Below are 4,485 nucleotides of genomic sequence, written 5' to 3'. Positions count from 1 at the left end.
AGGAAGTTTCTAAGGGTAAAGATAAGAAACCGGTTTTGCTTCACGGATGTTTAGTTGCGGCAATTAGGAAATGTATTAACACAAATTCTGAGTAGAAAAAAAGGACAAACCCCGTTAGGAGTACATTTTATAACCCAATTTCACCCTGATATCCGTATGAAACTACAGAAACCTGCTATGGGTCCCCAGACTTCTATGGATCAGCTTTTGTTGTGGTGGTGGTTGTTATTGCTGTGGTTGTAATAACCTTTTATTTTATAGAAAAATGTAATTATACAATCGTTATCGGGGAAGTTAATTCAGTAATAAGTATGTAGGCTGGGGAATAGTTTTCAAATATTCAGCCAATACCAATAAGATCCTCTGTGATTTACAGAACTGATCAAGCAAACACAAGAAAACTCTGGTTCAATTTCTATGAACTATCAAAAGGACAAAATGCTCTTCTATCTCAAATATACCAGGTTTGAATGACAGCTTTTCAATATAAAAAAGACACACACATACAATAAAGACAAAATATCTCTTCTCATTCTGAAACATTTCCTCTTTTAGTCCTTATATACTTTGAATAATCTTGTATGGTAAATTTTTGCTGCAACAGAGAATGTTCCAATTCAATCTCTCCTGGTTTGGTGCTCTAAGAAGCCAATAGCCACAGCAGTAAGAGTATTAATACTACTTCCAGAATCTCTAAAATCCCAATGCTACTGCCAGGCAATTAAATACCGAGACTGCAAGATAACGAATTGTCTCAAGTTTGTTAGACTCCATCAGTGTTTTTAAGGAAGCAATTTCTGCATCAGTTTTATTACTGGTCTCTGAAATAATACTTTTGGTTTGGGTATCCGTTTATGTAAATTCTGTAGTTGTTTCCTTAAGTTGCTTTTCTTAATCTGTAAATATATCTGTTACTCTGCTCCTTTCTAGGTTGATATCCAGTTTATTATCTGCTCTGATTCAACTGATTTCACGTATTAGTTGTTGCTTAACTTAGTCTAATTCAGTTTTCATTTCCTCATTCTCTGCTCTCAGATTTGTGAATTCACTTTTCTCTAGGATGACCATTTCTTTCCTGATAGAGCCCAAATGAGCCATTCGCTCTTGTACTGTTATTTTCTGTGGAGGTTGAGTGACCATCTTTTCATCAGTAGTATCCAGGCTGACATTTGATAAAGTAGTTAGTGCTGATGCTGCTGTTTCTGCTTGTGTTTTGTCAAATCCATGAGTTTCCAAGTCCTGAACCAATGCATGGGTATCAAAAGTTAATTTTTTTCCTTCTAAAGGAGTTATATCCACTGGCGGCCTATCATATCCCTCCTTGCTTGTGGTGCTGAAAAAGTCTCTCCCCAGACTTTTGAATATGGCATTTTTAGTTTTTAATAACAGGGGCAGAACATAGGAAGCAGAAAGAGCAAAAAGGACATCCCAAAAGGTGCAGCTCTTGGCTGCAGCCTTAAGCTCACCTCCCACATGGGATTGCCCTCCTGGTTCTTAACCTAAACAAGGGAAGCGAAAAGGTGGGAAACATAAAACTGAACATCCAAGTCACCATGCCTGGGGAAAAATCAGTGTGTACATTGTAAAAAAAACTGGATATTGGAAGAGAAAATGCCCAGCACTCCAAAGGGAGCCATTGGCACCTGAACCAATGATGGCTGAAATAGCCAAGCAAGCCCGCCAGACTTTCTGCCACATCTCCCATTGGACAATGGAACATATCTCCAGGGGAGCCATAGGTAACCTTTGAAGTGGCAGGTAAGAGTATTAACTTTTGGTTTGGGTGTGGTGGCACACCCCTGTAATTCCAGCCCGTTGGAAGGCCAAGGTGGGTGGATCACCTGAGGTCAGGAGTTCAAGACCAGCCTGGCCAGCATGGTGAAACTACTAAAATCACAAAAATTAGCCGGGTATGGTGGCAGGTGCCTATAATTCCAGCTATTCAGGAGGCTGAGGCAGGAGAATCACTTGAACATGGGAGGCGGAGCTTTCAGTGAGCCAAGATTGCACCACTGCACTCCAGCCTGGGGGACAGAGTGAGACTCAGTCTCAAAAAAAAAAAAAAAAAAAAAAAAAGAATAAGAAAAAAAGAAAAAAGAAAAAGAATATTAACTTCCATTTGGACATGGAGTTGCTTACTTGGTTTTGACCCACTGCAATGGGCTTCCATCACCCCAAAACTGTATGGTCACAGGGATAGACAAACAAGTTCATATGTGCCATTTTACATATCTCTTAAGCTGCTCTTCAGAGACTTTAGTTTCCTCACATACCTTTCTTTTCATGCCTGAGTGCCCCACTCCCTTGTTGGGAAGGGATTTGATGGCTCAACTGCAAACAGTGGTATGTCTTGGAAATCACAAGGCAGATGAGGGCTTGCTCCTTCTACTTTCCTGTGATAAGGGAGGAAAGACAATAGGAAACTTATCTACTTCCCAAGGCAATCCTATAGTATGGGACACTGAGATCACAGGCAAAGTGTTAAATGTTCCCCCCATCTGTATCCACTTTAAACTTGATGTCCTGATGTTCCCCCCATCTGTATCCAACTTAAACTTGATGTCCTGTACCCCTGGAAGAGACAATACCTCTTGAAGCCAGAGGCACAAAGAGGAATCCAACCATTAATAGGTAAGAGAACTTTGGGAAGCCGAGGCGGGCGGATCATGAGGTCAAGAGATCAACACCACCCTGGCCAACATGGTGAAGCACTGTCTCTACTAAAAATACAAAAAAATTATCTGGGCGCGGTGGCGCGTGCCAGTAGTCCCTGCTACTCTGGAGGCTGAGGCAAGAGAATTGCTTGAATCCGGGAAGCAGAGGTTGCAGTGAGCCGAGATCGTGCCACTGCACTCCAGCCTAGGCAACGGAGTGAGACTCTCTCTCAGAAACAAAGAAAAAGCAAAAGAAAAGAAGACTCATAGCATATTCAAATTTATACAAGTACATGCCAGTATAAACATTTATAATATAATCCAACTGCAGTGTGAATGTATGTGCATACATACTAATATGATCAATCTTCTTTCTTTCCTTTTCTTGTGTTTCATAAAAGAGCAATTTCATATAAATACCTATTGTTAGGTATTTATATAGTAAATTTGAGGGACAAGGGAAGTTGAAGTACTGATCAGGATTGGGATGAGACAACTTCATTTGTCATTTAGATAGGGAAATGTTAAGTAAAATACCTAAGAATATGTATGTAAAAGAAATTGCTCTTTTAATTTTAGAGTGACAAGGGGACTTGTTTAGCGTAGATCACTTGCATTTTGAATACCTTGTATGTACTAGGCACTGTCCTAGGAACTGAGATGAAGTTGATCAGCATTGTCCCTCCTCTCATGAAGCTTACATGAAGCTAGAATAGAGAGACCCTAAACAGATGACAATAAACACATAGACTCAATAAACTCTACAGTAACTTTGGTGAGAAAACTTTATGAAGGAAAAGTACAGAGTGCTAGGAGAGGGTATAAAAGGGGTTTCTTCAAAGGTAGGAGTAAGGGTTGGAGAGGTTTTCTCAAGGAAGTAAAAGGCAAGCTATTCCAGAAGGAAGGATGGTAGCTACCCTGGTAAAAGTGAGGGGAGGCATTATAGATTGAGAGGATTGTGCATGCCAAACCCCTTATTGGACTACTGCTAGACAAGGAGAAAAGAGGGTAAACAAGTTATAATTTAATTAAAACCAAGCACGATGACTCTTGTCTGTGATTCCAGCATTTTGCAGGCTGAGGTGGGCCGATGACCTGAGGTCAGGATTTCAAGATCACCCTGGCCAACATGGTGAAATCCTGTCTACAAATACAAAAATTAGCTGGGCATGCTGGTAGGTGCCTTTGCTCCCACGTACTCAGGAGGCTGAGATGGGAGAGTCACTTGAACCTGGGAGGTGGAAGTTGCAGTGAGCCAAGGTCACGCCATTGACCTCCAGCCTGGGCAGCAGAGCAAGACTCAGTCTCGAAAAAAAGAAAAACCAAAACACAAACAAACAACAACAAAACAAACACCTATTATGAGCCAGGTTATTGAATTTAGAACAGTATCTGACAGGCTGAAGATCGGAATAACTTGTTAATTCATTAACTCCTGCGTTATGCTACATTGGGGATGCAGAGGTAGATATAATATGGTTAATGCGCTGGGAGAGCTAGAGTGGATGAAGAAACCTATAAGTAAGAGCAATGCAGTATTTTTGTTGTAATTCAGATAATGAGATGTTATGGAAATATCAAGTTGGAAGCCATGAGGTCTGCCAAGGAAAACACAAAGGAAGTATTACTTGAACTGAGTTCTTAAGGATGAGTAAGCCTCCTTTTATATGTAGGTAGTGGCCCTAGCAAATGCAAAGTCATGGGCCTAGGAAAGCACATGCCTAGTTAGGGAACTGAACACCTGATTATAGTGAATTTGAGGGACAAGGGAAGTTGAAGTGCTGATCAGGAGTGGGATGAGACAGAAAGAACATCATCTTTCATAGTTAGA

General features: G+C 40.7%; 1 pseudogene; it reads right to left on the bottom strand.

The window, feature by feature from the left end:
• Positions 1 to 678: 678 nt before the first annotated feature.
• LOC115892930 lies at positions 679 to 1,253 on the bottom strand (annotated as a pseudogene).
• Positions 1,254 to 4,485: the final 3,232 nt, after the last annotated feature.

Source organism: Rhinopithecus roxellana, chromosome 2, assembly GCF_007565055.1.
Source record: "Rhinopithecus roxellana isolate Shanxi Qingling chromosome 2, ASM756505v1, whole genome shotgun sequence".
In the NCBI taxonomy this organism is placed as follows: domain Eukaryota; kingdom Metazoa; phylum Chordata; class Mammalia; order Primates; family Cercopithecidae; genus Rhinopithecus; species Rhinopithecus roxellana.
This window is presented reverse-complemented; position numbering and strand designations above follow the sequence as displayed.